The sequence below is a fragment of the Rhinolophus hipposideros genome, assembly GCF_964194185.1.
Source record: "Rhinolophus hipposideros genome assembly, chromosome: 9".
Classification (NCBI taxonomy): Eukaryota; Metazoa; Chordata; class Mammalia; order Chiroptera; family Rhinolophidae; genus Rhinolophus; species Rhinolophus hipposideros.
The window spans coordinates 1,294,030-1,318,744 of record NC_138055.1 but is presented as its reverse complement, the minus strand read 5'-3'; positions in this window follow the sequence as shown (position 1 = coordinate 1,318,744).

Sequence of the window (24,715 nt, the reverse complement as noted above, 5' to 3'; positions counted from 1 at the left end):
CAGCTGGGAAGGTGACCGGTGTCCGCAGCCAGGCTGCCAGCCGAGGCCGCATCATCACGCGGTGACCCCGTAAGCAAATAGCGGAGGGTAATTGTCCACAGTCCACGGCTGCTGCTCAGTGTACCCCCAGATTCTGCTGACTCTACTAGGAATTTGCACAATGAAATAATGGAAAACTACAATGACTAGTGAAGCCAAACCGAAAACCTCATTCAATCAAACCATGAGAGCTAATGGGCCCCGGCCAGCTCTCCCTCCAGTGCTCCCATCTGGAGGTTCGGTCCCCCACTGAGGCCTGCAGTCCGCATCCCAACTTCCCTCTGTAGACTCCATGCACTGTACGGGACTTGCCTCATATTCCTTTCATTTTTGGTTTGGCTTTGAAGCCACAGATGTCTGGCGGGGGCTCTGCTCTAGGCAGGGCAGGGGCAGGCCTGGCAGACAGGCCCAGGTGGCCGGCACAAGACCCCCAGTCACTGGGGCTGGAAATGTCCCTGTGGGCATGGCCTGTTGGGCTTTGAGAGGGGAGAAAAGACCCTGGGGTCAGCTCAGGCTTCCAGGGCAGGTGGGGGTAGCTTTAGTGGACAGGACGCAGTGAGAAGGAGAGAAAGAACGAAGTCAGCCTCCTGCTCCCGAGAGCAGAGGCCGGGAGTGGACCCCGCTTCTCAGCGCTGACATTAGCCGAGAACCCTGGGCTGACGGGCACAGTGGCAGCCCCGCCCAGTGTGGGCCAGGTGTCCCGTCCACCTGTGGACCATCTGGCTTGCGCTGAGTTCTCTCTCCTTGTCCAGTTTTGTCAGCAAGTACATTTTTGTCACTTAGGGTAGGCTTACGGCCCTTCGGTTTTCTCCTGTGATTTTCTACAGCTTCTTAGGAGACCTGCTAATGCTTGTGATACTTCAGCGAGCACATCTCTTTCTTCTAGTAAGTCCTGAAGCCTGTGCCCACGTTCCCCAGCTCCACGCCTCCAGGGCATGGGGACCCCCCCCCACTTCTCAGTGGGGTGGCCAGTTCCTACCAACAAAAGGTAATGAAAGGGACACAGCCCCTCGGTCCATGCTTGCGGTCCACTGTCCTCTGTGGCCCCTCCCCTTCTCTGTAGCAGCTGGACTGGAGCCAAGAGCAGGAGACAGCACGTGCAGAGGGCAAGCAGCTGGGCCCTGCACTGCCACCTGGAGGGACCCTGTGCGAGAAGGTCCTCTGGCTTCCCGTGGGGCTGGGGGTCTATTCTGTGGTCAGTCACAAAATGTGCTGAGAGAGAGAAAAAGACAATAGGGGTACAAGCAGTTTTGCATTTCCACCCCAGGCCGGTGTCTACCTCTTGTCCTGTGTAAATGTCAGAGTGGAAACCTCAGCTCACTGGACCTATATGACATGGGACCATCTAATCGGAAACAACAAATAACCCTCACTTAACAGTCCAAAGGGAGGGAGTGCCAGGCTGGGTGGGTGACTCCACCGTCTCAACACACGGCTTCCCCTCCGGGCCCAGTGTGGCTGCTCTAACTCCTGCCATCACACCCGCATCTCGGTTGTCTGGAAGGAAGGACAGGCCAAAGAGAGATGCTCATTGTTTTGAACACCATTGTCCCAAAGTGGTACACGTCCCTTCTGCACACGTAGTCACATGGCCTCACCTAGCTGCAGGAAAGACCAGAAATGCCTCCTGCAGCTGAGTAGCCACGTGCCTGGGGAAACTTAGGGAGGTGGGAGACTGGACATTTGTTGAGAGCCGGCGGCCACTGCTACGGGCTCCCCCCCACTAGCGCTGGTGGACTCACTGCGGATCTGGCTGGGCTCACCCCGGAGGGCAGCATGGGACCTGGGTGAATTTGCTCCAAAGATGTGTGGTCTCCTTCGCTATGTCCCACGCCCAGGGTGCCGCTGCATGCTGGGCTCAGAGGCGTACAGCTGTGACCACAGGGTTTCACTGAGATGCTGGCTGGGAAGCAGTCTGACCCCAGCAGAGAGGCTCAGGGCCCCTCCCAGAACTCGGGTTGCTGAACGGCATTGGACAATCAGTTTTCCCGTTTTTCAGAAAATGTTCCATCCAGGGCTTGGTTGGCACACAGCCTGTGTCTCCGCCCCCAGCAGAAAGCTGGGGCAGGTGTACTGAACAAGGTGAGGTTACAAAGAAAGCCACGTGCCTCTGGCCTCGTTCTGTAGGTGAGCAGTGTGTATGGGGGGGGGGAGGCTGCCCCTCCAGGTACCCTCCCCAGGGGCGCGGCCGGCAGGCGTTTCTCCCAGACAGCGCTGCACAAAGCAGAGAGCAGCAGGTGCCCCTCTGCTCGGTCCCCAGCGAGGGCGGCTGCCACCAGACGCAGCCCTCTCCTCGCACAGCGTCCCAGGAGGCCCCCACCACGACGGGGGGTGGGGGTGACAGCTGCCAACACAGCCAGCCTCTGTCCCACCCCTGGGGAAGCATCACTGGGAGGACTCATTTCTGTTTTAAAACAAAACAAAACAACAAGAAAGAAACATGAAATGTGTACATTTGAAAGTAAAAGGCTCCCCCTGTCCTAACTAAAACCAACATTTGAAGGCGCTTGTGGAATAAGATAATTCATGGAAAGTGCCCGGACTATATTAAAAAGAAACCCCTCGGTGCTAACTATGATTATGGCTTCCCGTTAAGGACATGTGGCTGTGGAAGTGGACATGGGAGATTACACATGGCCTTCCCGAATAGGACCACCCCTCGTGCGGCGTTGAAAACGGCGTCATTCGTTTTCCTCTCAACAATGTGTGGTTGCTGTAATGTTTTATTACCTGAGTGTTCCTGATTTGTGGGTCCAGCCCCTGGGGACAAGCACTCCTGTGGGTTTCCATCCTGGCCACACTCAGGGGGAGGGCACTGACCACACAGAGGGGGAGGGCACTGGCCACACAGAGGGGGAGGGCACTGACCACACAGAGGGGGAGGGCACTGACCACACAGAGGGGGAGGGCACTGACCATACATAGGGGGAGAACACTGACCACACACAGGGGGAGGGCACTGGCCACACAGAGGGGGAGAGGGCACTGACCACACAGAGGGGGAGGGCACTGACCACACACAGGGGGAGGGGGCCCTGACTGCTCACTCGCATGGAAAGGCACCAAGACCTGCCAGTGACACCCAGGAAAGGGCTCTGGAGAGACCGAGGTGCTGAGGTCGTCCGGGTCAGTGTGTCAGAAGAATCTGTCGCGTCTGCTCTGGGCCCCCGGGCACTGTCTCTGCACAGCCTGTCTCTACTGCCCCCTCTGCCTTTCCATGTTGTCACTGACCGTCTCACGTCATAACTGCTCAAGACCATTTGCCTGGGGTGGTCCCCTCATTCCTCATGAGGACATTTCACAAGGACGCATTGGGGAAAGCGGGAGCCCGCTGCTCCCTCAGGGGCCCTGGAAGAGGGACACAGACACAGGCACGTCAGACGCACGGACCTCACACCCCATCTCTGCCATGGCTCCCGCTCTCAGAGGAGGCTCAAGGCCACATGCAGGTGACAGTGGTTGGGGTCTGCCTCCTGTGGGAATGGAGCCCGGCCCCAGGACAGGGCCTCCCTGTGCTCCAAGAAGCAGCTTGTGAGACAAAGGGAGGCTGGTGCCCCCACCCCATTCTAAACACCATTTAAATCGCAACCTGCAGGGTAACAGCTCAGTGTTAAGGGGCCCCTTTGGGGTGCACTTGCTAACAGAGGGATCCCCCCGGGACAATGCAGTGGGAACAGTGTTTCCCAGTGACATAAATGGATGCTACAGAGCTGAGGAGAGAGCACAACATGTCCCCAAGGCCTGATTCTCTTTCCACACTGCGCCACCTTCTTCCTGACGAGACAAAGATCTGGGAGACGGCAGTACTTTCCAGGACATGGCCCGTTTCTGTCATTTGGTACTGGCCACAGGGGACACGGACCTGGACATGACGAAGCTTGATTAAATGGGAGCGAGGGGAGCTGACTTCCAGACACCTGCTCTCAGGGCCCAAGAGCCTCCTCCTAGGGCAGCTTCTGGATGCACTGTCTGTCCTCTGACTTCCAGCCACGTTCTATGTGGGCTGAGGACCCCAGACCTGGTTCCCGATGATGAAGCATAGGGAACACATCCATTCATCCCCCCATCCACTTATCTATCCATCCATCTATCCATCCATCTACCCATCCATCCATCCACACATCCATCCATCCATCTGTCCACCCATCCACCCATTCATCCACCTATCCACTCACACACCTATCCATCCATCATCCATCCATCCATCATCCATCCATCCATCATCCATCCATCCATCCATCCATCCATCCATCCATCCATCATCCATCCATACATCCATACATCCATCCATCTACCATCCATCCATCCATCCATCCATCCATCCATCCATCCATCCATCATCCATCCATCCATCCATCCATCATCCATCCATCCATCCATCATCCATCCATCCATCCATCCACCCATCCATCCATCCATCCATCCACCCATCCATCCATCCATCCATCCATCCATCCATCCATCCACCCATCCATCCATCCATCCATCCACCCATCCATCCATCCATCCATCCATCCATCCATCCACCCATCCATCCATCCATCCATCCATCCATCCATCCATCCACCCATCCACCCATCCACCCATCTATCCATCCATCCATCCATCCATCCATCCACCCATCCACCCATCCATCCATCCATCATCCATCCATCCATCATCCATCCATCTACCCATCCACCCATCCATCCATCTATCCATCCACCCATCATCGATCCATCCATCCATCATCCATCCATCCATCATCCATCCATCCATCATCCATCCATCCACCCATCCATCCATCTATCCATCCACCCATCCATCCATCCATCAGTCATCCATCCACCCATCCATCCATCATCCATCATCCATCCATCCATTCGTCATCCATTGATCCACCCATCCACCCACCTATCCATCCATCCGTCACCCATCCATCCATCCATCATCCATCCATCCACCCATCTACCCACCCATCCATCCATCCATCCATTTGTTCGTGCATTTATCCATTTACTCACCAAGACAAACATCTCCCACCTCAACCCTGCTGTGTCTGTAGCACGTTTTGTGGGGTGATGACATCTCTGTGGTTCTGACAACCCTACACATCTGTCATCTCCACTGATCCTCAGCCACTTCTCTGAATTACTGGATGGGTATTCCTGCCACCCCAGTTTTTAAATAAAGGGATGAAACCCCACAATGATGCCTTATCCCACACCCAGCCAGTGGGGCCTGAATCTGGGTATTTGGTTTCAGAACTTGGGGCTTTGTGCTGGGCCACGTGAACACATCAAAGTGGTAAAAGCAGAAATGCTGCTTATGGGCCTGGGATTTTGAGGTGATTCCGGACCCCTCCTGGCTGCAACCCACGCAGGGTTAGCACAGGCAGAGAGGGCAGGGTTGTGGACTGGGCAGGCCGAGCCTGGGGAGAGGCCTGGGGGACGGGGACGTGGGAGGCCCTGGTGGCAAATGGGGCAGGAGGGCCGTGTCAGACGGCACATGTGACGTGGGTATACGGGCGTCCTCCGGGCCCTGAAACCTTCAGGAGAGCAGCTTCCCAGACAGACTTGGCTTCCACGGCTGCATCATGGAAATCGCCCACAGGATTGTCTTTCCCGACATCAGCTTTAGAATCTAATTTCTCAGCTGCCAACACGTGAGTGATGCCTGCGGTCAGATGACACGGACACACACCCCTGGTCTTAACGCACAGACAGCACGTGCCCTTGGACCACCGTCCAGAACCAGTGAGCTCAGTTAATTCCACTGATTCAGAGGCCATCTGGGAACCCCAGCCACTGGGTAAAGTCCAGCTGTGCTGTTGGGTCGCCCTCTGGGTGTGTGCTCTTCAGCCCCCACCCGAGAAGTGGGCGGGGGATGGGTCTGGCCCTTGGGGAGCACAGCCAATAAGTGCGTCTCAGGAAGAGGGGCCCATGGAAGGTGAGAGGGGGTGTCAGAAGTGAGGGGGGGTGGGGCGCAGTCCAGGTGCCAGAGGACCCCAGCACAGGGGAGGGACGAGCGGAGTGCTGACAGGCAGGTGGGGTGGCGAGATTGCTGCCACTGAGAAGTGAGGGGGGACACAGCCATTGGGACAGACACGGCTGGGCAGCAAAGGCAGGTGGGCGATTCGGTCACTGGTGAATAGGAGGCTGAGGATTGGGCTATTGGAAGGGACACTCAGGCAGGTACTGAGATGAGCAATTATGATAAGAATGGTGAGGTGTCAGGAGCCAAGAGCTAAACTCACAGGGACAGTAAGGACTCCAGAAACCACAGGTAAAATGTGTATGTGCTCGTGCTCTAAAGAACAGCATCATTTCAGGCCGTATCCTCGTTGTAACGCAGCGGGAAGCCCCAGTCACCTTCCCCTGTCTCGGGAAGATGAGGAGTGAGCCCCGGGGCCGCTGGGGAGCAGGAAGGTGTTGCCGGAGGATGAGGACACAGGCACCTTTTTCTCCTTGGCGGTGTGATGCAGAATGCGAGAGTGTCGTTTTTCCTTCAGTGTTTCTAAGATGAATGTCCCTACCTGAGACGGTGCTGGGTCGTGTGTGGCCGCTCTCCTAGCAATCAGTGCCATCTGGAAAGTCGTGTAACAGTGACATTGAACCCGCATGTGTAGTCCTGCGTCCTGAAAAGGACAAAGCATCCTGAAACGCCGGCCAACAGCCAATCACTGACAGCTCTTTCCAACATCATCCAACACAGCATGGCCATCGGTCACTGTTCCCTGGAGAAAAGGAGACATCAGGGCAGCAGTGGTCATAGGGGAGGAGGCTCTGGCAGCTTCACGTGGGGGTTTGTACATCACACCGTCCCCAGGGCTGAGCTCATGGCCCGCTTGCCTTGTGAAGGAGCCTGTGGGACAGCCCCCACCTTTCTGCTTGCTTGAAGCCAGACGATAAATGGTGTTGGACAAAACTGAGTCCCACGGGTCCAGGGAGAGTCGTCCTGACCAGGCTTCAGTCAGACCCTCTGAGCCTCTGCGGGACTCGGCCCGGCCTTGGGCTTCCGTCTCCTCCTGGTGGAGTCTGGTTTTAGCAAGAACTGTCTGGCCAGCTTATCCAGAGCCCCCTCCCTAATAACTGACCAGGTCCATTCCCCACCCCACGCTCCCCCAGGCTTGATGTCTGATCACTGGCCTGCCTTCAGCAAGAATCCTCTTGGGTCTGTTTAGCCAGAACCCCCCTCACTCCTGATGTTTCCTCTTAGGGAATTTCCATCCAATGACCCCCCCGGCTCCTTGGCCACAAATCCCCACTTCTCTCGTTGTTCCTGGAGCTGAGCCCACCCTCGCTCCCCGACAGCAGGCTGCACTAGCCCGATGACCTCTCATGGTAACGGATCACCACGAGCTTTTTCTTCACAGCTCACAAGGTCATGACAGGACTCCCAGGAGATTTCCCTGTGGGCCTCCCCTCCCCCACCCTGGCCCATGGAGAGGATGGTTCTGAGCCTGGAGGGGTGCCACAGACAGGACAGCAGCCCGGGAGTGTGGGAACCCCTGGCTTTGGCCACCACCTGAGAACTGGACCCTGAGCGCCGGGCACAGCAAACGTGACAGGGCTCCTCCTGAAGTCACCCCACTGATGGCCAGTGGGGTCCCTGGTCCTGAATCTGGGCTGGCTTGGGGAAGTACTTGGGTCTTAGAACAGGCCTCCAGGCGCGAGCGGCCCCACCCTGACAGGAGCAACATCCCTCTCCCCCCCTGGGGCTCCTTTGCCGATGGGTGGGGCAGGGGCTGGAGACCTGCCCTCCCTTTGGGTCAGTGGAGTGAAATGCAGACCCATTCTGTGTGCACCTTGCAGGTAGGTGACCCCCTGGGCTCTCAGGAGGGCACCGTCCAGCCTGTGGTCTGTATGTGGCCCTGGGCTCTGTCCCTGCTGCCCACTGTACCCCACACCCCCACATTCCCCTCTCCCACCTTCACCCCCCCTGCCCCTGTAACACCCGACATCAGTTCCTCAGGAAACCCGGGGCTCCGGGTTCTGAGCGCCTGGCTTCCCAGGGACCTGGCAGTGTCCAGGGCAACACACTTGGAAGCCAGGCTTTGAGGAGAAAGAAACGAATTCCGTTTGTCTCATTTCCTGTTAATGCTGCACTCATCGGCCTGAGATGGAAATTGTGAGATGTTATTTTCTCATCGGAGGCGTGTTCTTTTCTTCCAGGCGGTGCTGGAATTGCAATCTTTCTCATTCTGCAAAACATCCTAAGAAACACAAATCAGTCAACCATCACAGAGCTCTGCCTTGGTTCCGGTGAATCAGGGGAGTCTGAGGTGGCTCTTGTGTGCGGTGACAAAGGGCCCCACACGCAGCTGGTGCAACGGGGCCCGGGGGGCTCTGTGGGGCCCCCATTCTGGATCAATGTCCACCCTCAAGGGGGCAGCGTGCAGATGTGGGGACCAGCTCTGGAGTAAGCATCAACAGTCCGGTCGCCCCCGTGAGGCCCTCCCCTCCTGCTTGGTCCTCGGCCTGCACTGACCACTGCGTGTGCCCCGTGTTGTCCACCCGTCTGGGTGCCCGATGCGGGGAGGAGCCACCTGGGGACACAGTCTGTGAGGTCCTTAACTTCTCTCCTCGCCCATACTGCTGTGGGGGGCCAGCTGCCCTCCACCTGGGCACAGCACAGCCGCCTTCCCGCCCTGCACACCTGCCTACGGCCACCTCAAGGTCAGGGCGCCCACAGAGCTGGGGGCAGGGGAGCCTGGTGGCCTGATCCCTCAGCAGCCGTGGAAGTGGGCGCTGGCCCGTCCTGTCATCCACGTCCCATGGGGCTGGGACAGGCAGGTGACTTATCCACATCTGTGCGGGCAGGCAGCCCGGGACCCAGCTCTGCGGCCCTGCTCCTGGGCTGGGGTGGAGGCCCTGGGGCAGTGTCCCTCCCAGGACATGTCTATCCAGCCACACAGACAGGGGCCTGCTCGGCGCAGGGACAGACACCCCCGTGATGCCGCCTGGAGGCTTGAATCTTGTTCTTACTCGGCGTTTGTGTCACTGTGGGCGAGGGGCTCACTCTTTCTGTGCCTTCATTTCCCTAACTGTATGGAGAAACTACATTGGTCCCTCCCCCCCCCGGAACTGTCGGGGTGTGCTGGGTGAGTCACCCTGAAATGGCTCTGGCATAAGTGCTGAGGAGGCAGGACTGCTCTTCTCCTACACAGAAGGGAAACTGAGGCACGCACCGCCTTGCCGCTGGCCCCAGTGCGAGGCCAGCAGAGCCCGGGGCAGCGCTCGGACCTCCTCTGTCTGGCCCCCTTCAGGCTGCTGTGTCGCCTTCAGGCATTAGAATTGGAACAGCTTCGAGGAGAAGATCTGTCTTCAGGAATTTACTCCCTGCCAAGTTCCCTCCGTGGGCACACCAGCCACATTAGTCCGGTTTGTTCCGCCCGGACACGCACCTCTCCGTGGCCATCCGAGCGATTGTGATTCTGCACAGTGCGCCCAGGGGCCTTCTCAGAACGGAGTGGCACCAGCCCGGGGACACTGGGCTATGGAAATGCAGCAGCCGCTAATGATCTCATTAATATTGTGTCCGGCTCCGTGGCGGCCGCTGCGGCCACCCGCTCCTCAGCGGACATTTTTCACACTGCAGTCTCGCTGCGTTTCTCTCACTAGCTGGTCCTCCCCCGCCATCCCTCACACGGGTAACGATCTCCCGCCTGATGAACTCAGCTCGGCTTCTCAAAACACTGCTCCCGGCTGTCGCTGAGCCAGTGTCCAAGTTAATTAAGGGCCGTAGGGAAACAGGCGACGGTCCTTCCGTGGCTCTCACAGACCCTGAAGAGTGCTCAGCCCGTCTGGGGAACAGCGGGCCACTCTCAGCTCACGGCGCATCAAGGAGACAGCCCCACACACACCCCTAGGAAGGGGCTCCTTTTTGCCACCCCTTTTCATCATTTAGTTGCACAAATGACACGCTTGCTATGACACTGGCCACAGGTATTCACTTTCTTGACACCCCTCACCCAGGTGAGGGCAGACACACAACGTCTCGGGCTCAGCCAGCCCCGGGGTCAGGCCTGTCCCTGACACTGACTAGCGCTGGGGCCTGGGAGGGGGGGGCGTGTGCGTCCTGAATGCAGTCCCCTTGCTGTAGTTGGGGACGTCCATACCCGTGTCACACGAGTGGTGGGGATCAAACACGGTGCCTAAACAGTTATTATGGCCATCTCCACTCACGGACGACATGTAAAGACAGAAACAAACAAAACAAAAACCCTGCAACCCCCTCAATTAATAAGTAGCAATTAAAGATGCCTTTCTCCACTAACAAACGTGTGCTCCTCAAAGACACCGGGACACACCTGAGCTGACAGGACATCACCGAGCTCACAGAATCCGCCTCACAGGTGGGACTGCGCAGTCTGCCCGTTGGCAAAACACCATCCCCGCTGGAGTGCGGGAGCGGCTGGTGAGACCGGCGTCTGTCTTCCTGGGCTCCCGGGGACGCCCTTCCCCTGGCCACAAACAGTGATTTTGTCCAGGTGTCCCTTTCCTATGAAGAAAGCGGCCTGGGGAGAGCCCTACCTCCTGTCCAGTCAGTGGACTATGGAGCCAGCATTCAACCGACGCAGACACTGGATGAGGTGGCCACAAGCCAAGGACAGCCTGGGTCCCCAGATGTCGGAAGGGGCAGGAAGAGTCCTTCCCTGGAGCCCTGGTGGGAGCCCCACCCTGTGACACCTTGATCAGGGACTTCTGGCCTCCAGACTGTGGGAGAATCAATCCCAGCTGTGTTCGGCCCCCTAGTTTGTGGCAATTGTTACCGCAGCCCCAGGAAGCAGACGTCACAGCTCTCGGGGTCCCCCAGCGGACCCACAGCCCTTCAGCTTAGCCCACATTCACCTGGCTTTCTGTCACGTGCACCCGAAAGTGGCCTAAGAGGCCCTCCTGGAGACTCAGCAGTCTGACCATGCAGGGGACTCATGCTGTTGTCCCCTTTCTCAGAAGACAGGACAGGGCCTAGGGAACCTACCCAGAACCCCCCCAGGACACACGAGGCCACTCTGTCTTCAAAGTCCCCCACCTCCTTTTGGGGCACACTGCCCCTCAGTCACACCACACTCATGGGGTTTGGGGTGAGGACGCCAGAGAGACCCCAGCCAGAAATATGACCCCTCATGACGCCATCTTCAGCACCACCGTGGACGATCATGTCTTGGCTTCAGGATGAGGACGCTGCCACGAAACAAAGTCCTGGGGGTGACACGGGTCATTCTGCAGCGTCGCCCCGGGTGGGGGCAGGGCAGAGCGCGTCACCAGGGAGCCCACAGCCACGGGGACAATGGCTATGAGGCGGCATTGAGTCAGCAAAGCTGAGTCCAGGGCGCAACGGGAGCGGGGCTGAACCCACCCCAGGAGACAGCGCTCCCTGGGACACCTGGGACCTCTGGATACCTGAGATTGTCCCCACGGGAAGAAGGGACGTGTCTCGGTGTGGAGACCAGCTTCCATGGGGACGTGGGACGAGCTGTGGCTGGAACGCCGTGTCAGGGGGAGGTCCCAGCAAGGAGAGGTGGTCTCTGTAAGGCCACCATGCACCTTTTCAGGAGCTGTAACTGCTGCTACTATTATCACCATCATTATTATTAATAATATTAATCTAAGCCATCGTCCCATAAGTCAAATCCTCTCGGCTGGCCTCATTCTTGTTTCCAGCTCCCTACTTCTCATACTCTCCTTTCACTAGGATTTGGGGCACAATGCCCTCCAATCCAGCTCTCAAGTCGCCCTACTGTGTGCAAGCACAATCCCAGGCCTATTAGATCCCTCCAGTGCCTTCCCTTTCTTCGGCTGCCTGATAAATCCCAGCCTTCTCTGCATGAAAGGCATTTCAAGATGCGGCTGTGGGCTGCCCCCCGTGGCCGGTGGGAAGCGTCCACCCTGAGCGCCCGCCCAGCCCACCTGCCTGCACTTTTTCTCCTCCTGACTTTGCAGGGCTGTTCATCCCCACACCCTCCACCCCTCCCCTGGCGTCTCCGGCTTGCCCTCCTAAGCTCAGCTAAGGAAAGCCGCCCCCCTTGCTCCCCCATTCCTGTTGGGTGGCCCTCCTGGGTGCCCATCACTCCTCACGGCCTGGGTGCCGTGGCTTCCTCTGCCTCCAGACACCAGGACAACAGAGGGCCTGGTCCGCCTGCCTCTGCAGCATCCGTCCCCTGCGTCTGACCCGGCCGCGTTCCCATGACTTCTCTGTGCTGGGACTGCAGGAAACAGTGGTGGGGGCAGAATTCTCACGGGTGTCCCGTGTTGACATGTGGATGACAGGTGGTAACTGTGGCTGTGACCGAGTCCCGATTGTAGGTGTCAGCAGGGAGAGCGTTGACTGCTAACTGCCGGGCTGACGAAACACAAGCCAAGCTGAGGACCTCTGAGCCCACCCTGGTCGTGCACCTCGACCACGGCCCAGGTGGAGGCCCAGCCTGTCCTAGGCACCGCAGTCCTGCGAGTGGGCGCCTCCCTGTGTTGACTCACCCTCCACTGGTTTCGCCGCAGGACTATCGGTGGGGCTCCGGCTCTGACTCCAATTGACCTGTTACCTGCACCCCTACCATGTGCAGAGCTCTTGCATACAAAGCCTAGTCACCACAGAGCCAGGTGTTGTGGGTTCAGGTGGGGAGGTGTGTTTCCATATGTCCCTGGTGGGCTGATGATTATTCCCTCCAGGCACAGGTAAGGGCTGTGTGCTGCCCAGGACGGTGGGGGACGGGCCCAGGGCCACCTGGGAGCTGACTCCTCACAGGTGATCTGATTTCCTGGCAATCCTGGGCCCGCCCATCCTGGGTCCACATCTTCCTTCACCCCTACCTTCCCGCCAGTCCTGGAAGCGTGCTCCTGCCACTGGAACCCTGTGCCATCCCTGTACAGGGCACACGGCCTCACCCTGGGCTCGGAAGCAGCCAGAGTCTCTGCAGAATGCATCAGAGGATATGTCCGCAGCAGACCAGGTAGGAAGCGGGGCAGGAAGCGGGGCAGGGAGTGGTGTGGGCACTGACTCACCTTGTGCTGGGGCTCTGCCAGGTGGCGAGAACCAGACGGCGAGGGACCCATGGAGATGGGGAAACTGAGGCTCTGAGCTCACCCAAGGTCATGGATGAGCTCATCCATGGGGCTCCTAGGAGCCAGGGTGTAGAGACTGGGCCTCAGTGACCTCTCAGAGTTTGCCGTGCTCCTTCATGCTGGTGGGGACACTGAGGCAAAAGGAGACGTGCTTGAGGTTCCCCTGGGAAAGCTGTGTTTTCCCGGAATGCTCCCACCACCCTCCGAGCTGGAGGGCTTCCTGAGGAGGACGGGCTCAGGGGGTCTTCGCCCACTGGCCCAGGACAGGACCCCGCTGTCACCTGCACAGCGGGGAGGAAACCGCAGGGACGTGACAAAGGGTCTCGGTCAGGCCCCTCTCAGGCCCCCTCCCAGCGAGGCCTCAGCTGGGGACTTTCGCGTCCATCTGAACACCAGCCAATTGTAGCAAGAACCGGCCCCTCCCAGAGCCCTCACTGACCAAGGCCCCTCAGCAAGACAGGCTCTGGCCCCCGGCCCTTCACCCAAACCTCAGTGGGGCTTTCTCTCCCCCCCACCCCCGAGCTGGGTCCCAGGCCACAGGACCTCTCTCCCTGGCCCCACCTCCCACTGACATGGCGTCCGGTGGTGCGTGTGGTGTAAGCGTTAGGCGATACGTCGTTCCCACCGCATTGTTGCTGAGAAGTCGACCCCTCTGAAGATAATCTCCCAGGCGGGGACAGCGGACACGCAGAGTCTCCTGCCTGGACTGGATGGCCGACCCGTTGGCCCAGCAGAATAAGTGGAGAGTGACCCCTGAGGCCCACACCGGGCACTGAGATTGGCAATTCTGATTGACAGGTGACAGGAGGCTGAGCGGGTAATGTCGTCTAAGAAAGCCGATAATAGCATTTCTGGGGCGTCAGCTGCCACATGAGAAAAGGTCCATCGCTCTCCGATTGCCACCAGCAGCCTGATGGGTTCTCATCAGACCCAGTTGACTCTCAGCTGATAGGAAAGCACAACTCATTAAGATAAGCGTCCTGACACTGCAGAGACCACGGGCTCCTCCGACTAAGAGGGATGTAAAGTTGGGAGCGTAACTCCCAGGTGCACACGGGAATGAAATAAACCCAAACACTGCTTGTGACAGAAGCCTCTTTCTTAACTCGGTCCCCGGTGCAGTTTCAATATTCCATTTTCCCCTCACTCGCTGGAAAATGAAACCTCTTCTGCCCATTATGCCTGAAATAGAGCGCGTTTGGGGGAGAGGGCTCCGAGGGTGGACCCAGCGGCCCCAGGCCCCACCAGCCTCCAGGGATGGACGCAGAGTCCCTGCTTCTCAGTGACAGGCAGGCAGCGCTGTGCCCAGGCTCGTCACCCCTGGGGAAATGCCTTGGCGTTAGCTGCCCAGCCCACGTGCCTCGATGGCTCAGGACACAGGGGTGCTCTCCCTGGGCCCCTCAGAGGATACGTGTATCACGTCTGTTTGCTGGGTGCTGGCTGTGACTGAGGAACCAGCACTAACGTGTTGTTTCTAAACCTCACAGCAACTCAGAAACCCGGGCGAGACGCTGCACGTCTGATGGAAGGAAACACAGCCTGGGGAGACAGGTGGTGAGGCACCGACGTGGGGGAACTGGGGGGGCAGCCAGAGCCCAGTGTCCCTGCAATGACACCCCCTTTCTCAAGTGCCTGCAAGGACAGGGTCCAGGCCCAGCCTCAGGGCCTTGCCTGGAGGAGGAGCGGTCGCCCCGTGTTTGACTCCAGGTTTCCTGTCCTGCTGTGACCAGGGAGCGTCCCCATCTCCAGGCAGAGGTCCAAGGACCCACAATGGTGACGATGCTGCCGGGCCTGGGTCTGGGCTTCACTGCTGGTCACAGGCCGGCTGGTGCGTGGTGGCTCTGGGGGGACTCCAAGACCGGGTCCTCCCCTGTCCTCCTCCAGAACCCATGGGCGCCATGTGTCCTCACACAGACTGTCCCAGGGCACCAAGCCAATGGCACAGGGCTGCTGGGCATTAGCTGGCTCAGGGTCTAAACTGGCCAGAGACCTTCAGGAATGTGCCCCCCGAAATCCGAAGGAGACGATCCCCCATCTGACCCAAGTGAAGAGGCCTGCATGTTCCCCTGGAATTTGCAGTACACACTGACCTGGGGGAGGGTCATCGGGGTGATGGGCTGATGGTCACGGGGGGGGGGGGCGGGGGGGGCGAGCATGCCCCAGCCGGGTGCAGACTGAGACGCTGGGTGGCACTCAGGGCCACAGAGGCAGAGCACCAGCCATATGCGTGTCCCTGGTGACAAAGGACACACTTTGGGGCATTTTGTTCCCTCTTTTGGGAAACATCTCTGCATATTTTTGCCCATTTTATCGAGCTGCTTTCTTCTTTTTTGTGAATTGTAGGAGTTGTTTCTTAAATACGTATTATGGATATGAGTTCTTTGTCCTGTCGATGAATTGTGACTATTTCTCCCCATACGTGTCTTGCTTTTTCATTCTCTTACAGGCATCTTTAGAAGAACAGATGTTTTCATTTTGATGAAAACCAATTTCCCAGTTTCTTTGTTATGGCTTGTGCTTCCTGTGGCTTAAACGAAGAAACATCTGCCTGTCCCAAGGTTATGAATCACCCCTTAGACGTTTTAGGGTGTTGTGACTTAAGGGGGGTCTACAGTGCATTTGATTTCATCTCTGCCGTGGAGGCAGGATGTCGGCTAACGGTGACCAGGTGCTCAGCACCCCCTCCGCTCCCCAGGGAATCGCTCTGGACCTCCGTTCAGCCCGTTGCTGGTGATGAGTGTGTGGGTCTTTCTGGACTCTCTGCTCCGACTCCTGCCCCTGCCATCTGTCTGCACACATGCAGTGTCTGTCCCGACGCCTGTCACTGTCCTGAGCCTGGGACCAGGTGTGGAGTCCGTAACCTTCATCTTCCTTTTCAAGTTTATTTTGGCCCCTCTAAGTCCTTTCCTGCTCCACAGAGATTTTAAAATCAGCTTGTGAATATCTAGCAAATGATAATTTTAAAATCCTGCTTGGATTTCGGTTGTGAGTTATCTTCATCCCAGTCGCCGTGTGTGGGGACTTATCTGGAAAGAGGGTCTTTGAAGAAAATCCAGTTACGATGAGCTTATTGGGGGGCGGGAGGGAGCGCTGCTCCAATGGGACCGGTGTCCTTGTACAAAGGGGAGATTCGCTCAGCGACAGACGCATGTACAAGGAACACTGAGTGGACACAGGGAGAATGCCATCGCCAAGCCAGGAAATGTTTGCTGCTGGCAGGAGCTGGGGGCAGGTCCCGAAGTCTCTCCCTGTGGCCTCGAGAAGGACCGGCCTGCTGGCACCCTGCCCTCCGAACCCCAGCCACCAGGCCATAGAGGCTCGACCTCTGGTGCGTAAGCCGCCCGGCCACGCTGCGTGGGTGCGACAACCTGAGCTGACGAATGCAGGTACCGATGGGGGTCCTGGCGTGCTGTACACATTGTCTTCCCGTACAAACAAGATCATGTGCCCTTTTATCTGTGCCTTTTTCATTGTTAATCATGTTTTGCAGTTTTATTGTAGAGACCTTGCACATCTCTCCTTAAATTTATTCCTAAATATGCTGTTTTTGATGAAATTTTAAATAGAAATAATGTTTTTAAATATTTTATTGACCAATTCTTTTATTTCAAAGGTATAGAAATATCATTGAATTTGCTTATAAATATATCCTGTGAAGTTGTTAAATTCACTGACTTTTCTTCTTAATGTTATTATTTCGATTGATTTTTTTAATTCTCATTTATGATGTATTTTTATATATATTGGATGATTTGATTTACTAGTATTTCATTACGGGTTTTCTAACCTTATTTCCTTACAATATCTTAATCAGGTTTTGGTATCAGATTTATGCTAGACTTCTGGATTGAGTTGGCAAGTGTTTCCTTCTTTCTGAAAAAAAATTTTTTTTAAAAAGTGTATATGTGATTTCTTAAATGTATAATAGAATTCTCTCATAAAGTACAAATTTCTGGAAAATTTTGTTGTTGGTAGCTATTTTTTCCAGATTTTTTATTTCTTCTTTTATTAGTTTTGTTAAGTTGTATTCTTTTTTTCCACTTTAGCTACGTTGTAAATGTATTGGCAAAGGTTGTTCAGATTTCTTCATTATCCTTTTAAAGTGTGGCCAAGTCCCTTCATTCTTGCTGGGTACTTCACGTTTCCTAACATTTAAATTATTAATCTAGCTGGGGGTTTATCAATTACACTCATCTTTTCAAATATCCACCTTCTGATTTTGTTCATTTTTGTCTATTCTCTTGTTTTCTCTTTCATCTTTATTATTTTCCTCCTTTTATTCTTTTCGTTTAAATTGCTTTATCCCATAACCCCTTAAGGTAGAATGATACATAATTGACTTTGTACATCTCTTCTTCTTAAATCTAAAAGTTAGTAACTATAAATTTCCCTCCAAGCACTGAGTTAGCTGCATCTCCCAAATTTGTAAATGTTTTGGAGTCATTATTATTCAGTTTTACTCATTTCTGAGATTCCCTGTGATTTCCCTCTCTGACCATGGATTATTTAGAAGTGAGTTGACTTCCCAATATGTGGGTATTTTCATATAATTTTTAAATTGCTATTTTAATTCCCTCGTGGTTAGAAAATAGTTTGCATAATTTCAGTCTTTGTGCTTTGTTGAGTTTTGTGTTAAGGCTTAATTGATGTGTGTTGACTATTCTGTCAGTACTTGGAAAAAATGTGGCTTCCAGTTTTGGTTGGTAGAATCCTAGACATGCCAGTCAGTTTAAATGGGTTGAAAGTGTGGGCACTCCTTCTACAAATCACTGATTTTGTTATTATTATTTTTACACACAGGAAGTGTTATTTACTGGGAAAAGACTGTTAAAACCTCCCACAGTAATAGTGGGTCTATTTCCTCTTCTAATGTCATGGATTTTTGCTTCAAGTATTTGAAGCCCTTTCTTTGTTTGTCTCCCATTTGGTGCATGCACAGGACCGCTGGTCACGTGTGCGCATGAGCCATCTTAGCGCTGTAAGCGCCCCTCCTTCATCTGCTGCTTCTCGTCTTAGCCTGTGTGTCTGGTGTCAACACAGCTGGTGTGTTTGCGCTGCGTGTCTTCTACTTCTCTCCGCTTTTAAACGCCTGGCTCCTCGCCTTCACGTTCTATCTCTTATGAACCGCATCTCACAGTCCTGCGTCTCGTCCCCTCTGTGTCTGACTTTTCATCGGAGCATTTAGTCCACTTATGTTTGAAAGAATACTTGATGTGTTTTATGTCAATTATCTTTCTATTTCCAGTTTATCCTGTCTGTTCTTTTTTCTCCCTCCTGCTTTATTTTGGACTAATCGAGTGTATTCTACGATTCCCTCTTCTGTTGGCTTATTTTTGGTTTACCTCATTGAAGTACGTTTTAGATACAATAAAACACATTGATTTAAAGTGTGTAATACCATGAATTTGTCACTGTACCGCCAGAATCAAGACACATAGCGTTTCTATCAACCCCAGACACCGCTCGTGCCGGGGGCCGTGGACCCAGTCTGCCACCCCAGCCCCAGTTAATGCCCATCGGCTTCCTATCAGCACAGTACCGCTGCTTCTAGAATGTCGTAAAAGGTGAACCACACAGCCGTCGGTGTTCCATGTGGGCTCCTTCACTTACCACAACAATGATGGGATTCATTCACCATGCGGGGCTTCGGGAAACAGTATTTTATCCTGTTGTGTTACTGACACTCTCCCTTAGCACAGACGTGACGCTAAGTGTACTTAGGACAATTTCTGGGCATTCAGGCTCCTCGCAGCTTCCAGCTGTTACACATTGTGGGGACAAAGCCCCAAAAAACAGTTTCCAGGCTCCCGGCCTCATGTGGAGAGGTGCTGGCTCAGATAGTGGATGGCCGTCAGCTGTGGCTGGTTGGCCATCATGTAGCCATTAAGCCATTGGCCACTGATATAACTGCCGCGGCTACGGAGGGGAGCCGAGGAGAGTGAAGGAAGAGACTGAAGGAGAGTAAGGAGAGTTGAGGAGAGTTGGTCGGTTGGCAGCAAAGCGGACAGCAGGTCGCACGACGTGTAAACCCAGCCTCCAGTGAGACCATAGTGGTATGACTTCCCTACCTATGGCCCCGTGAGTGTTCCTTTTTGGCCTCACCATGTCCTGCGTTCTTATGTGGGGAGCGGGAGCAGAGACCCCGCAGGCCGCCCCGCCAGACGCCCTGCACGACAAATGGCGCAGTGAGCAGGGTCCCCAGTGTGACACACATCAAGTTCCACTGCAGGAAAATTCATGCACAAGTCTTTGCGTGGGCCTGTGCTTTCAATGCACACCGAACTTTATTTAAAAACTGCTGAATGGTTTCCCACAGCTGCTGCCCTGCTCTGCGTTCCCACCAGCCATGCAAGGAGATTCGACTCCACCTCTTAGCAATGATTAGTGTTTTCAGTCTTTTCCGATTTAACCATTTTAGTGGGTGTGAGTGGTAACTGATTGTGGTTTTAATTTGCCTCTTTTTAAAGGTTAATGATGGGGAACATCTTTTCATGCTCTTCTTAACCACATTTGTTTCCTTTGGGAAAGCATTTGCTCAAATATTTGCCCATCACTTAAATGTTTTATCACATTATTATTGAGTTGGGGGAGTGCTGACTATTATTATTGAGTTGGGGGAGTGCTGACTATATTCTGTCTTTTATATACATTTTGCAACTTTCTTCTCCCAGCCTTTGGTTTTTCATTTTCTTGTGTGTTTTGAAACATTTTAATTTTGATAAAGTCTCATTTACCATTAAAAAATAATTATAACTCAGGTTTTTAATATCTTATTAAGAAATCTTAACACAAGGCCACTGAGTGTTTCTATTATGTTCCTTCCTGAAGACCCATGGTTTTCACATCTCAATTCCATTCCATTATCTACTTCAAGTTAATTTTTCTATATTGTGTAAAGGGTTGAGGGCCATTGTTTGTACACGTACATGCTTTGCAACCCTATTTGTCGAAAACTTTGTTTCTTCCCAGTAGATTGTCTTGGCACCTTTGTCAGAAAAGCAAATGACCATATTTCTGTGGGTCCATTTCTGGACTTTCTATTCAGTTCTATGAATCTATACATCTATCTTTACCACCCTGATTCTGTTGCTTTGTAGAAAGTTCTGAGAGCAAGTGTTCTAAGTCCTGAAACTTTGTTCTTCTTGTTTAAAATTGTTTTGACTCACAGACTTCATTTGCACGTCCACATAAACTTTAGAATAAGCGCGCTAACACCTAAAGAAATAAAAACCATTGGGATATTGATTGAGAACGCAGTAAACCTATAAATGAATTTGGGGAGAGCTAATAACTTAGCAGTAATTATTATTTCAGCTCATGGTTGTGGTTTATCTCTGCATTTGTTTGGTTACTTGCGTTTACTTGTATGCAGAGATTGTCCTGGATTAACCCCAGTGGTCGCTTCTAATTAAGAAGTCTTAAAATTCAGAGAATCTTTCCCAGCTGAGATCAGAGGGAGACGTGACTATGAAAGACTTGTGAGAGAGAGTGAGAGAGCTGGTTTTGAAGCTGGAGGAAGCGACCGTGAGCCCAGAACAGGGCAGCCTCCAGAAGCTGGAAAAGGCAAGAAACAGATTCTGGAGTCTCCAGAAAGAAATGCAGCCCTGCCGACACCTTGAATTTCAATAACGTAAATGTAGTTGAAATAGGGTAAATGGCTATGGTAAACATTTCTTACTTAATTTTCAATTATTTGTGCTAGCATTTAGAGATGCAATGGTTTTTGTGTATTGACCTTAAATCCAGAAACCTCATTAAACTCACTTATTAGTTAGCAGAACTTTTTGGGGTATATTTGTTGGAATTCTCTACAGAGATAACCACGTCAGCTGCAAAGAAAGACAACTTGGCTTCTTTTTCTCCAATCTGCAAGCCTTTTATTTCTTTTTCTTGCCATGTTGCCTTAGCTAGGACTCAGGACGAGACATTGAGAATGAAGATCTTTGTCTTACGAATGTTCCCAATCTTAGGGGGACTTCATTTATTCCTTTGTATTATGTTAGCTGCAGAATTGTTATGTCTCTTATCAGATTGAGGAAGTTCCCTACTGTTATTAGTTTGCTGAGTTTTTGTTTGTTTCATGACTGCACAATACATTTTGGCAAATATCTTATCAGTTTTCCATTTCTTTGTTCTCTGTTAATAGTGTGCATTGCACTAATTGGGTTTCTAATATTAAACCAATGTTGCATTCTAGGGATTAATCTCCTTTGGTAATAATGTATTATCCTTTTAACACATTGATGTTTTGCTAAATAATGTTAAACATGTGGACAGCTACACAATGGATGTTGATCTCTAGTTTTCTTTAAAGCCCTGTGTGATTTGGATGTCTGAGTAGTGTGCCTTAATGTACTTTCTTCATGTTTCCTAGATTCAGCTTTGTTGAACTTCTTGGATTTGTAAGTTTATAGTTTTCACCAATTGGGAATATTTTTTGATCATAATTACTTAAAATATTTGATTTTCACCCCACCTCTGGGACTCCAATGACACGTAGACTGGGATCCTAATTTTATCCCACAAATTATTGGTTACTTGTTGATGTGTTTCTGTCTTTTTCTCTCTTTGTGCTTCATTTTATGTAGTGTCTTTGAGATCACTAATGCCATTTTTGTACAGTATCTACTCTGCTCTTAATACCGCGCAGTAAATTTTTCTTTGAAGACATTGTGTTTTTCTTAAGGTGTAAAACTCCCCATTCTCTCCTCATGGTGCACGTTTCTCGTTTGTTTGATTTTTGTTTCCATCACTGCCCTGCCGCAGAGCTCCATTCTTTCATCTGTGATGGTCACCTTCTCCTCTACATTCTTTGATATTTTATAATGATTTTTAAACGTGTGTTCCTGCTAATTTTAATAATTTTGCAATCTTTCAGTCTGCGTCTGTTACCCGTTTCTCTTTATTAAGGGCTGCATACTGACTTTTTAAATTGTAGTTTTTATTGTATTACAGTTATTTCCCATAAAGGAACAGAGGAGACTATGTATTTTGCTATTGTTATTGTTTTAGTTTCTAGAGAGTACAAGAATACAAGACTTGCTGGTGGTTAAGCTCAGTTACTAATTTTATTACTTTCCCACGGCTGCTGTAACAAATTACCACGCGCTGTCTAGCTTAAAACAACACAGATTTGTTTTCTTATCGTTCTGGAGCTCAGAAGTCTGCGACGGGTCTCTCTGAAGTAAAGACGGGTGTCGGCAGGGCCGCACCCGTCTGGAGGCCCCTGGCGAGCGTGTTTCCTTGCCTCTTCCGGCTTCCAGAGGTGCCATCTCTCTGGGCTGACTCTTCTGCCCCCTCCACGTCCCCATGTCAAGGTCCTTAACGTAATCACACCGCAGAGCCCTTTGGCATGTGAGGAAATGCACTCATGGGTCCGGGGATTAGGTCGTGGCTGTGTTTGGGTGTCTCTTTTGTTTTTTGCCCAGCACATCAGTTATTCAGATGCGCCAAGAGTCCGTTTGAGCCGGGGCTGAATCTTTAATAAGATTGAGCCTCACTGTGATTATGCCAGCTCAAAGTGTGATGTCGGTGGAGGCGGGACTTCAGATGTCCTTGATTCACCTATGGATTCGGCTCTCACAGGTCCAGAAATCCAGCGGACACAGGATGTGCAGGCCTGTATACTTCTAATCTCCTTCCCTGCCTGTCTTCCACTTTCGATGTCTCTGTGTAACTTGGGAGTGAATAGGGAAAAGAATTCTCAGGTCAAATGATTTATTTTCGAACATGGCGTTTTCCGGATCCGGTCGCTTCCTCTACTCCAGTTGGGTGTGTATGTCGGCTTGGTTCCCCTCTTGTTGAAGCCTCTCTCTGTGTGTGTAAGACTAGCCATCTGTCTGCACAAACCCAAACCAGGCCCCTCTCCCCAGGGACAGACACTGACGCGGACGTCTCTTCATTTGGGAGACTCTCTTTTCTCTGGAATGCAGGTGTTCAGCTACTGTGACCTGCTTTTTGTTACCACCATTGAAAGTTATTGTTCTTATTGTGTCCCATTTGTCTTTCTGTTACCATGCGTGCAAAAGCAGAAATCAAACCCGACAGTGCCCATTGCTAAGTCACAGCTGTCTTTCCCACTCCTCCCAACTGGAATGAGTTACTATGGACCCACAGAGGGGGCATTCAGTTTCGTCAACGCTCCCAGAGATCTGTTGGGTGACCAGGTGACACCCTCCCACACAGTGTGTCCGCTGTCTCCATTTGGAGTTCTGAATTCTTCCTCTTTCCTCATCATCATTCTCAGAAGGTGGACCCATCAGTGAGCCCCTGGGTACAAGACGCAGACAGAACCTGTTAGTTTCACGTGTCTTCCATGTGTCTCAGGCATTTGTTCCAGATGAAACAACCGAGACTTGGTCGTATCATTATAACTTGCGCTTCTCGTGGTGTCAGGAATCACCTTCAATAGCGGCCTGATGGCTGCGGGAGAGAAAGGAGGCTTGGGGACTCTGGCGGTGTTTGTGTGCACAGTACACACGCAGCAATATTACGCAGAATCCAGCTGAAACAGCAGACAATTCTCATTTCTAGAAATGGGTTTGGAACGTTCTCTTTCTTGTCTGCCCTTGGCCTGCGATGTGTGTGCATACGGGACGGAAACCCCACCATCCTCCAGGGTGGGGTAGCAAGACGGACGGCTTGTAAAATTTGGGGTTTTTGTGTGTGTGTTTTGTTTTCTATTTATTTATTTATTTGCCTATAAGTAATTTTTATCTAATGTGCTCATTTTAAAACAAACTAAAGTGACAACATTCACATGTGATCAGTCCACCCTGGAAAGATGGTCTCTTCATTGCAGAGGCACGTCCTGTGAGGAACGTGTCCACAGAAGGGAGGTGGCGCCTACCCATGGATTTCCATGCTGCCCCCCCTTCGGACGTGGTGTGTGACAGTGACGCCAGGTCCCGGATTGGCTCTGGTGCCCTTGGCGCTCGGCACGTTGCTGACACACACACAGGTGCCCGTCGGGAGACCTGCTTGGTATTTGATCTTGGGCAAATTATTACCTCTTTAAGCAACAGTTTCCTCATTCCTGAAATAAGGTCAAGTAATTATGCGCCTTTTATAGTGTTGTCAGGAAGATTAAATGAGAGGAGGTGTGTGTGATTTACATAGAACAAGTCTTCACTAAACGCCCTCACTCACTTATTAAGTGGTATGTGCCAGGCTCTGCGACAACACATTCAAGGAAGCCACGTCCTTAGTCACATGACACCGTCCTGGTGAGTGAAAATGTCGGGAAACATGCAATGGTTTTCATCATTGATAATAAGTGGTGTAAAGAAAAACAGCCTCAAATCTGGGATGATGGCAGTGCTGGGAGCAGAATAGTTTTTACATTTACCCAAATCCGCATAAAAACAATAAGCAATTAGATAGAAAAAGGAGGGAAGCTGGGAAACATTGAGAAAGGCTCTTCTGGTGGATGGGACCCGGGGAGCCTGGGCAGCACCTCTCCAGGATGGCGTTGCCGAGGGGAACGTAGAACGTGTCAAGGTTAGCCTGCAGCACAGTGACCCGCTTGTCCAGGTCAGGGCGGCTCTGGTTTGCCAGAGAGCAACGCGCCTGCAGGGTCAGGGGCTGACGAGACGGAGCCACCGCCGGCCGGGGACAATGCAGTCAGTCAGCTT